Source organism: Canis aureus, chromosome 27 (genome assembly GCF_053574225.1).
Source record: "Canis aureus isolate CA01 chromosome 27, VMU_Caureus_v.1.0, whole genome shotgun sequence".
Taxonomy (NCBI): Eukaryota; Metazoa; Chordata; class Mammalia; order Carnivora; family Canidae; genus Canis; species Canis aureus.
In genome coordinates, this window is record NC_135637.1 from 33,045,010 (window position 1) to 33,056,184 (window position 11,175).

The following is an 11,175-nucleotide window of genomic DNA, read 5'->3' on the forward strand; positions in this document are numbered from 1 at the left end:
GCCACCCCTGAAATTCTCTGAGTCCATGGAAGCAAGCCCTGTGGCCTCCCTCCCCTCCCTGGGAGAGGCCCACTAACTGACATTTTTCCCAACCTTTTATCTTTCCATCAGGCCATACCCACCAATTGGCCCCCTGCAGCCTGGGGAATGGGAGCACAGGGAGGGCCTGCCAGGCAAGCCCTGAGGTGGGGTGCCTTTAGCCTCAGCAGTCAGAGTCCTCCCTCAGGCTCTCCCCTCACTCCTAGCCATCCTCAGGCGGTCGGTCTGAGTGGGCCGCCTGGCCTGTTCGGCTTTCCAAAGCCTTGCTGAGACCCGGGCCTCCTCCCAGAAGTGCGCCTCCCCCTCCTGCCTTCAGCACCGTGGTGCTGCCCCTCCAGATGGTGTGCCTGGGCCTGGGACAGTGTCCCGGGCAAGTAAAGCTCAGAACTCTCTGCCCTGGCTGAGACAGTTATGTACAGTGCCTCCGGAAGATACAGCAGGGACATGTATCCAAGAGCAAGTCTTTAAAAAATAACGTGCAGTGGGAAAAGTCTACACTGGAAAATGTTCTTCTCTTCAGGAATGTTAAACAGCAAGCTCCTGACTGAGCACCCCCAGTGGCTGGGTGGAGGGGGCTGTGGGCTGAGGTCAGTGCTGGATGTGTACACAATCACTGCCGTCCCCATGAGGCTGGCCAGAAACTCTGGCGTGGAAGCTGGCCCACAGGATGTGGGTCCCAGGCCTGGGCTCCGGTCTGGGCTCTGCTACTTGCTGGCTATGTGGCCCAGGGCAAGTCATAGCTGTGCTATCTGCAAGGGTCTCTGCACTGCCCCCCCCCCCCACAGGACTATCTTGTGTAGAATCACAAATGCCAAGGGCTTAAACATACCTCTCCCTCTGCCTAAGCATCCTGGCACTGCCACACCCATGAATACATATCTGGAGATGGAAATTGTCTCCAATGGCCAAAAAAGACTGCACATTAGAGGATGACCATCTAGGCTGCTTACATGATTGCGGGTGGTTTTTAAAAAAATTCTAGCTGTGGGGGCACCCGGGTGGCTCAGTGATTGAACGTCTGCCTTCAGCTCAAGGTGTGATCCCGAGGTCTTGGGATCAAGTCCCACATTGGGCTCCCTTCCGGGAGCCTACTTCTCCTTCTGCCTATGTCTCTGCCTCTCTGTGTCTCTCATGAATAAACAAATAAAATCTTAAAAACAAAACAAAACTCCAGCTGTGAATGAGGGTGGCTGGGCTTGGGCAGGGATTGATGACTGCTGTGGTCCTGTCAGGGTGGGGCCTGGGTGTCCTGGGCCTTGTCCCCCCTGCCCCACTGCATGCCGGCCCCTGGGGCTGGTACACTCCGCAGCTTCTCAGGTGGGAACCAGCCCCTCTCCACCAGTCACCTCTTAGGCTCACACGGTCCCCATGGACAGTGAGACAGGGATATGGACAGAAGGCCTAGAGTACCTGTTCCAGGCTGAACCTGAGTCTGGCAAGCCAGAAGCTGTGAAGTTCAACAGAACTTGCAGAGCCCAGGACATGGGAAGGAAGGAGAACCCGGGGATAAGCTAAGAAGCCACACAAGTTTGCTAACCTTTTTAAGACTCTTAAAAACTGGACCTTTTTTCCCTGGAGAACTTGAAGTGAATCTTTTGTTTACTTTTGCAACTGGCCCATAGATCATCTCAACAATGCTAAAAATAGCACCACTGCAGCAATTTCTACTACAGCCAAGGAGCTCAGATTTCCTCAATTTAAACTTTTCCCTTCTTTTCTGTTTTCTAATTCCCACTGTGATGTGACTGCGTTTCCCTTAACCCCGACAACGGCGCTGCTGTGCGGCTCCAGGGATCTTAGTGAGGAGGAAGGGGAGGCCAGGCCACCTGCCACAGTCACTTCTGTTGAGAGCAGGGTCAGGAGCAGAGCCAATCCCCATTCCTCACTGGCTGGGTGGAATATCCACAGCCACATGGGGCCTTAGTACCACAGGGAAGAGGAGAACCACAGTGAACTCCCAGATAATTTCTGAGAATCTGATATGTGTGCATAGGAAGAAGTGGGATGACGAGCAGTGGCCCTTCAGTGGCATCCTGGTGTCCCTCATGCACACACAGACGCAGGGCCCACACCATATCAGGTAGAAGTGTACGGGACAGTGGACCTGGTGCGCCAGAGCAGAGCTGAGCTCCAGCCCACCCCTGCTGCACCCCACCATGCTTCCTGTCCTCACGGCCCCGCCTAGCATCCCACTGGTCTGAGGGGGCCCTGTGTCCCTCCTCTGCCTATCTCTAGGGCCCATCCACTGGCTGCCATTTCCACCACCCTGACTAGGTTCGGAATGCCTGGGTTCGGGCTCAGGTGCGGACTTGCAGGGTAACTAAGCCTCGGTGTACTCATCTGTAAGGCAGGAATAATGGCACTGCCTACATTTCATGGGTTACAAGGATTCAGTGAGCTGTCGTGTGTAGTGGAGTCTCACAGAATAGCAGGTTGGCAGCGCTATGGGCCCTGCCCCAGCCTGGCCCCTCCAGTACATCATGTTACCAAGTGTGACATCTTGAAGATCTCTTCCATCCTAGCCCCTCTGCCCTACAAGGAAGTCCACACTCTGCACCTGGCCCAGCTGGCAACTCTGCAGGCATATGGCACTCACCTGATGCCCACAATGGCTCACATCTCCCCTTGCTCAGGAGCCCGCCGAGCAGGCACCTCCTCCAATGTCACCTCCTCTGCCTTTTTCCCCACAGTCAGCTCACCCTCAGATTCTGAGGTCTCAGCTCTAGGAAGGGTAGGGGTTTATTTAGGCCCGAGGGTCTTGAAGAGCACGTATGCAAAAGTGACTGCAGTGGTGGGGCTCAGGCAGGTCCTGACACCTGCTGGAAGAGACCAGCCTACAGCAGGGCTTGGGGGGGGGTGTGTCAAGAAGAGGTGGGGTAAACTTGGGAGGGCTGAGCTGGGAAGTGACCCTGTAAGGGGACCACAGGAGGAAGCCCTTACTGCATGCAAAATGGTCCTCATCCAGTATGTTTTCAGATACTGAGGGAGGCACTAAAGCCAAAGCCCTGAGGGCATGGGAGGCAATGATAACCAGGTGAGGTTCCAAAAGGGGGAGCAAAGGGTGGCAGGACTAACATCTGGCTTGAACAAATCCACCCTTGCCCTTACATCCTCACGATCCTTCCCCATCTAGCCAGCCCTACCCAAAACCCACTGTGAGCTCTGGGCTCCCACAGCCTTTGTTCACCAGCTGACCTCCCCTGGGGAATCTGGACCCCCCCCCCCCCAAGAAGGGGCCTCTCTAATGGCTTGAAGGAAGACAAAATGGGCCACAAGGTGACAAAGAGCCATGCAGAGAGTGCCTAACTACCAGGAGGCCTCAGAGCAAGGGAGAGGCAAAGGACTCTATCCCCTGAAGGAGGGGGCAGAGACACAGGACACAGTCTGCCACTGCCCACAGCAGGCATCACTAATGGAGCAGAGAGAGCCTGGATGCTAAAGGAGCTGGTCATGGAGTGGGACAGACCTGGCTTTGAACTCCAGCCTGGCCACTTGCTAGCTATGTGATCTTGGGTTACCCCCTGGGCTTCCGTATACTGTTCAAAGAGGGGAGACAGAACCATCTCTGCAGCAATCCCCTGCCTTCCCCCTGTCGCATGACTGCTGACAAGTTCGGGTGTAGAAGCATACCCCACAAATGTGCCATCCTTCCCCAATACCCAGAGCAAGCACATCAGCTGGGGAATGGCCTATGAACAGGGCCTAAAAACAGGGTCACAAGCTCTGCTGTCCAACAGGGGAAGCCAGGTCAGCCTGGTGGGCCAAGGATAGAAAAGGGCTTTTGATTTTGACAGCCTATGGCACCTGCTGGTGTCAACTTCCCCATCTGTACAATGGGGATAATAATAGTATCTAAGCCACTCACACATGCTGTGGAGGATCAAAAGCAGCACCCCAAATAAAGCCCCCAGTGAGTGCCTGAAAATGGGGCCAGTCTTGCCATCACTGCCATGGCCAGGCTGGGCACAGATGTCCTGGCACTGTGGCAACAGTGGCAGCCTCCACTGTTATTGTGCTCTGCTTCAGGAGCCCCAGCTCCTGGGTGGAGCTGGGCAGGGATTGTCTGCCATAGACAGGTGGCCCAATTCAGTCATGCCTACACAGGCCCAATGTATATGTGAGCCAACAGTGCAATCCTGGCCCCCAGGGATGGCCCTGGCCTCTACCATGGCCCAGCTACTGACTCCAGCCCCCATCATCCTGGAATCCCAGCCCCACCTGCTAGGGCAGGGCTAGATGCCCATGTTCCCCTGCCCATTGCCAGACCATCCTCCCTACCCAGCCAATCAACCATGCGGGCAACAGTCCTGCTTGAGAGCAGCTGGGCCAATCCCAGTGTAGGAGCCAACCTGTTCCTGGTTTCCTGCTCTTCTTTCCTCATGTGCAACTGCAGGCTACACCCACAGCTTCAACACTAGACAGAGTAAGGTTCGCATTCTTCCTCCAACATGGACTGGCATGGGACCTAACCTCCCATGGCACCTCCATGAAATGGTCCTATGGACACTGGACCTCACTGACAATGTAGCTCGCCCAGGGTCTGGCGCATGGCAGGTTTCACAAAGGGACAACACATTCCTTGAGATGTGGACACAGGGACAAACAGAAATGGAACCCGAACTGGCCACGAGCAGTCCTGAGAGCAGAAAAGGTAACATTGGTGGACTGACTTCAGGAAAGGTGTGGGTCTGTTGCCAACCAGGGGCTTCCTATTCCGATGTTCCCTGGCCCTGACCAGAGAGAGTGGGCGGGACTCTGCACTGAAGCGCCCCACAGGCTGGAACACCCCACGCTGACACTCTTGGGGCTTGTTTACTGCCGGGAGGCAGGACAAATCTGCTGCTGTCAGGAGGAGTATAGGATATAATTAACTGGGTGGAGACCAACACCTCGTCCCTGGGCCGTGCCTTGGTCTTCCCTTATGTCTGCCTGTTGCAAAAGGCCCTGAACTTCGGGCTGGCATCTGGGGGTGGGTGTCAGTGACTCAGCTCCAGGAGTGGGTGCAAGCAAGGCAAGGGCTGCCCACAAGCCCACCAGGCACGGTGCCTCTTGGGAACTAGCGGGGGGAGGGGAGTTGGAAAGAAGGGCCTCCCTGCAGCAGGAGGAAGATGTCTCAGGCACAGACCCCAGGCCCTGGCCAGGGCTCACTCAAGCCAGGATGTTGCCTGTTGTCCCTCACTCTGGAGCTGCTCACTTCTCAGTTAACTCTGTCCCAGGTAACTCACAGGTGGGAAAAATTCAGTCTTTAAGCATGTCTCTCCTGCTGGGCACTGTGCTAGGTGCTGGGAGGGTGCTCTAGATGAAGTCCCCGCTTGAGAGGGCTTGGTGTGCTAGGTTCCAGAGGCCGTGCCTGGCACCACTGGCCTCCATCTGGACCCCCAGCTCCCTCCCAAAGGCTGGGACACTGGCTGAGGCCTGGCTTGAAAGACAGGCACGGTCTCAGGCCCGGCCGTGCTTTAGGCTCAGAGGCTGGGCTGCCCGCCTGGGAGGTGGGCCCACTGTGCCTGCCTCTCCCTAACACCTGGCATCTGCTCATTGGGTAGGTGGAGGAGGACTCCCCCCAAGGTCACAGCCAACTGGCAGCAAGTTAGAGAAGGAGTGTGACTGATTCTTGCCTAGGAAGATGGGGTGCCAGGGGTTTCTGGAGCCCTTCTCTCTTTTCCCCCAGCTCTGGCAGGCAGCTCTCCCCTGAGCTGGCTGCCCAGCCTATGGGGGCCCTTTATTTCATAGCAGGGCCCTTGGTGAGCACTCACGCTCCAGGGCTGGAGACCACACAGCACAACCGCTTTAGGACAAACAGAACCACAGAACCCATCTGGGCATGCATGCCAGAGCCGGTCAGACAGAGGGACTAGCCATGGGGAGAGGAAGGGGCTTGGCCTTCCCAATCACTCCATAGATAGGCCAAAAGGAAAGTCATCTCTGGTTTTAAGTGCCAAGTAGGGGCAGAGAGGGGACTGGTGAGAGGGAATCGGGGCAGGACCTGCAGAACCATCTGGCTTCCGACGTGTGGAGGCACTGGTTTTGGAGGGCCTGTGACATAGCCATAGCCTCCACTTCTAGGCACTTGTCCAGTTGAGAAAGGAGACCAGGGAAGGCCATGTATTTGTACCAGTGGTGAACTGGAAGCTACTGCTCCCCTGGGATGAGGACAGGCAGATAAGCTGAAGGACAGACAGTAGAGCACCATGTCACACTGACAAAGGAGTGAGCATGACCTGCATCTACAGCCACCAAAGGCCAAGCTAGGCCATGCACAAAGGGGCCCATATGGTGGGTGGAGACAGCCCTGTATTTCAGGCTGCCTCACTTGAGCTAGGACAGGACCAGAGCCTCTGGAGGTCCCTGGCCCCGTGAGAGATGGGGCTCCCACCACCAGCTCCTGCCATGCCCCTTCTGGTGCCAGCACTGCCCTCCTGCAACACCCCTGGGGGATCCACAGATAAGCCCCAAAGCCCCATGCAGGCTGACTCCTGATCCTATGAGTGAGCTGTGTGATGTGCTTATTAGCATGTGTGGGTGAGGGCGTCCATCCACCTACTGTGACCACCCTGCCAATAGGCAGCCCCGTGCCCTATGCAGGGCCTGATCAGGGATGCAGTGGCCAGGAGCCAAGCCCATCCAAATCCAAAGTCTATGCTCTTCTCACTGGTCCCAGGGCCTAGGGTCCCACCCTGGGTACCGCTGGCCACAGGCTGCTCACCAGAGCTGCAGGCAGACCCCCACATAGGGCAGGAGTGGCTACGGGGGCACGGTGGCAGGGCAGCCAAGCCCCAGCAGGCCAGCACCTTCCCTCCACTTCCTCAAACTCGAGCCACAGCAGCTGCCCACCCCACACAGTCTTGGACACAGGAAGCCGTGCTAGTTGGGCCGTCAGCTTCCTTTGCTTCTTTCACAGTGGCTGGAAACTGGGTTGAAATAAGAAAAAACCCTGCCTGCTAAAATAAGCAAACATTTTGGGAAAGGAGGGAAAGCCATCTCTGGCTTGGTTACTATGGGAACATTTCTGAATCAACTACAAGAGGGAGAGAAGTTCACTCTGGACAGAGCAGCCCAGCTCCAGCCTATGCAGGCCTACCTGCCCAGAAGTGCACACACCTGTATAGGATGCTGTAGAAGCTTCTGGGCACTCGAAGACAAGCCCTTAGTCTCTACCATGTGCTTGAAGCCTACTTTCCCAGCCCCCCTCCACCCAGAGAGGGATAGCCCCCTGGCTCCCCTGACTCTGCAGCCCCCTCAGGGCCGGCACTGGCTCAGGAGGGTTCACATGTCCCCGGGCCCAACTCCCACTCCATGTGCCCAGCCCTGGGCCTCCCTGTCTTCCCTGCTCTGCATAGTTGGCCTGAGGAGCCGCCTCTGAATCACAGAGCCACACGCCTCCGCTGGGCCCGCCCGATGCTGTGAAAGAACAGGAATCAGGGCCCAGACCAGGCCCCGCTGGGGCAGGGAGGGCCGCAGGACCTCAACCAGCAACGTCCAACAACTCTGGCTCTGTTTTGGCAAAGACCAGACTGTTCTGCCTGGTGGGAAAGGGCTGAGGTAATGGGGCCCTCAGCTGGGGCTCCGGCCTGCTCAGGAACATGAGTCGTGGCCCAGGAGCTCCAACCTGCTCGGCAGACAGCCCACAAGCAGGGATTTTCCATGGCAGAGGAAGGGGGTGGGCTGGGAACTGTTCCTTCTCAGTCAAGTTATGGAACAGTAGGACTGGAGCTGTGCCAAGTTCATTCCTCTCTCTCTAACCACACTGCTGCGCCCTGCTACATGCCACGTCTACGCTGCTACGGGTCCCCAGCCAGCTGTGTAGCAGGCCCGGTAAACCCCACGTGCAAGAGCTCCCTTGAGGAAAGCTGACATCAGAGCCCCAGTCACACTTACCGAGCCTTCAGCATCCATCCCTCTGTCTGGCCCTTCACCCTCCCCATGAAAAGACTCAACCAGAATGACCTTAGGCATGATCCAGCCATGAGGAGCTCCCCAGAGGGTGCCTCTAACCTTGCTCACAGTCTCTTGGCCCTTTGCTGGCTGAATGGTACTGGCCCTGCCATGGGAGCCCCACTCCAGCACACCCAAACTCCTCAAGAGTTCCCCATCTCTCCCATGTGCCCCCATGGTGTCCTACAGAGGCCCTACACGGGCATGCCCTACACATGCATGTGGAACTCCACCACAAGCCTGCCTGTACCCTGTGCAGGGACACTGCGGCAGCCACCACTGGCTGGACCTAGAGGACGTGCCTGGAGACCATCCTGTAAGGGAAAAAGTACGACGGCACACACAAAGAGTGAGCACCTCTCTGGGCCAGGCCGGGACAGCTAGAGATTCAACGAGGTGCACGGCACAACAGTGCGCACAAGGAGACCCCATGCAGCCTGCCTGTGAGCACAAAGGCCCGCATATGTGCCCACTCAAGAAGACTGTGGCCTTCGCACAGCACAATAGTGCGTGGCAGCTTCCAAAGAGAGATGGCCTGTGTTCCTCACAGGGAAACTTCTCAGACTTAATGTCAGCTAAAAAAACTCCAAGGTGCTGAAAAGCATGCGTGTGTGTACACACACATACAAGTTCTAACAGCTGCACAAGCTTGTCTGACTTTGTACACACACCTGAGAAAGGAGAACAGCCCAACCATACACGGAAGCACCTCTGAGAAGGCTGCAGCACGCCTGCACTCTACTGTGCGTCTGGACTGTGTGCAGTGACAATGTGGCCCTGTATAACTCACACACTTTTTAGAAACTGTCATTAAAAAATAATAGGAGGGTCCCCTAGCTCAGGCCCTTGAGGATGATGAGGCAGGCTGTCCAGACAGCCTCTTGGGTGAGTGACACCAAAGATGGGAGCATGGGTAGCCTAGGAGGGTGGGGACTTGAGGGATGGCAGGCCAGGCTGCACAGTGCCCCTGTCCTCACCTTCCCTATACCTCTTCACAAGGACCAACAGCCCTGTGCCTTTATCCCCACCCCAGGCTGAAGTACACAGGAAAGGAGAAGAGTCAGGCTGCTTCTCCCGACCGATAGCCCCAGCTGTCAGTGCCATGGCCCTATCCCAGCAGAGTCAGCTGAGGGGGCTCTAAATGCTCCTCTGTAAACATGGCAGGAAACCATTTCCTCACACTTGGTCAAATCTGCTAGACAAATTTGTGTACTAAGAGCACACAGGGTCAGCATTCTCTGGGTGTGAGGCAGGGCTGGAGGAGTGTCCACCCTGAGAGTCTTCCTGCAGCAATGACAAGGACAGGGTGGGGTGGGCTCAGCAAGGGCCATCCTGTCACCAAGCAGCTGGGAGCAACTGTCACTTGGGTACTTCTCAAATGGGGGTGCAAGTGTCTGTCTGGCCTCTTCGCAGACAGAGGTTAACATCTTGGGTTGGAGAAGCTTGAGGAGCCCCAACCTACCTCCAAAGAGAAGAGCGAGAAAGTGGAGGTGGCCAGCACTTGGGCCAGAGAGGGCCCGAGGTGGGTAAAGGCAGCAGGTCACTGGGAAGCATGGAGAAATAAACAGGTGACACAGTAGTGGTAAAGCACCCAAATTATCCAGTCCAGGCTGGGTGGCCTATATCTGCAGGGGCTTCTGGCTACAAGGAAGTGCTGCCCAGGTGCCAGGCTCATCCAGGGGTCTGCTAGCCTTCTCTTTCACAGGCACAGCCTGATTGCCCTTCTGCAGAATTCATTTTCTGGAAGGCCTCAGAAACCACAGGAGCCGCTATGGGGAATGAGCCCAATGTGGAAGGGGCCTGGAGCACCCAGCTGCCAGCTCAGACGTGCCCCAGGTTTACAGGCATCGAAGGTGCTGGTCTCCTAAACTCTATCATCAGGAAGGGTAAGCACTCCACCCATGAGTAAGAGAGGGAGGCTGGCTCTCTCCTTCTAACATTACTGCATAGTTTCTGAGGGCAAATACTCAACAGCTATTTTCTTGAGCATCTACCATGTGCCAGAGCCTGAATTAGGGTCATTACCCCATTATATAACTTGATCTCTATAATTACTCTTCAAGGCAGGTAATAACAGTAGCTCATTTTATAACGGAGCTCAGGGAAACTAGCTAGCTGCCTGGCTCTAACTTCAATTTAGCAACTGCAGAAAAAAAGGTTTGCACAATACTGACAAAAAGCCCATTTCATTAATATATAAAAAGTTCTTATAAATCAATATGAAAAAGACCAATAATCTAATAAGAAAATTAACATGAGTTGAAATGACATGGAAGAAGAAATCAAAACTACTAACGTCATATCATGGGCAATCCCACTAAAAATGAATGGAACACTATAGCATTTCTCACCTACTGAAGAGCATATATGAAACAGTTAAATAATATAAAGTATAGAAGAGGTCTGAAAAAAATGAATCTAAGTTTGGGAATGTGGGCTGGATCTTTGGAGGATACTATCCTCTAAAACTTGAAAGGCACCACAAATCCTTTGACTAGGAAATTGTTTCTAGAAATTTATCCTATGAATGGGTTCCCACATAGCAAAGGTATATATATGAAACAGAAATAACAAGACTAGAAACCACCTAAATGCCCATCAGTAGGGGATGGGTAGGTAAACTGTGACATATCCATATGTTAGGAATACTACATAGCTATCAAAAACAACGAACCAGTTCCTAGATACCAAGATATATTTTTAAGTGAAAAAAAAAAAGTCAGAAGCACATGTACTTGTCCTTTGTGTACATTTTTGTGCCCTGGCTTATAAATAGGCAGACACCTTCTGGAAGGATATACACAGGATGAGGACAGTGGTGGCCGTGGGATGGTAGCTGTGGCCTAGGCATCTGGATAGGAGGGAACTTCTCTTTTTCTACAAACCCTTGGTACTGTGTAGATTGATTACAGATTACATCTACTGATTGTCTACAAAATATCCACAGGGAAAGAGGGCTGGCAGATGCAGAGCTCCTAGGCTCCGTGGCCCCTGCCTGGCCACTAGAAGGTCATAGCCTGGGACAAGAGAAGAGCCACAGACCCAGACACCTCACTGCCTAGCTGGCTCTCAGTGGGGAGGCCCCCATTGCCATGTGCCTTGAGAACCAGCCTTTGATACACCCCTCCAGACCCAATACCTGCTCTCCTCAGCTTCTGTGCAGACCCACTCTACCCTTCAGTTTCCTTACATGTAACCGGAAAT

At 54.7% G+C, this 11,175-nt stretch overlaps 1 protein-coding gene across 6 annotated transcripts in view; it reads right to left on the minus strand.

The window, feature by feature from the left end:
- CABIN1 (calcineurin binding protein 1) overlaps positions 1-11,175 on the minus strand; it is a 152,173-nt gene that overhangs the window by 34,495 nt on the left and 106,503 nt on the right. The gene's annotated exons all lie outside the window — the stretch shown is intronic.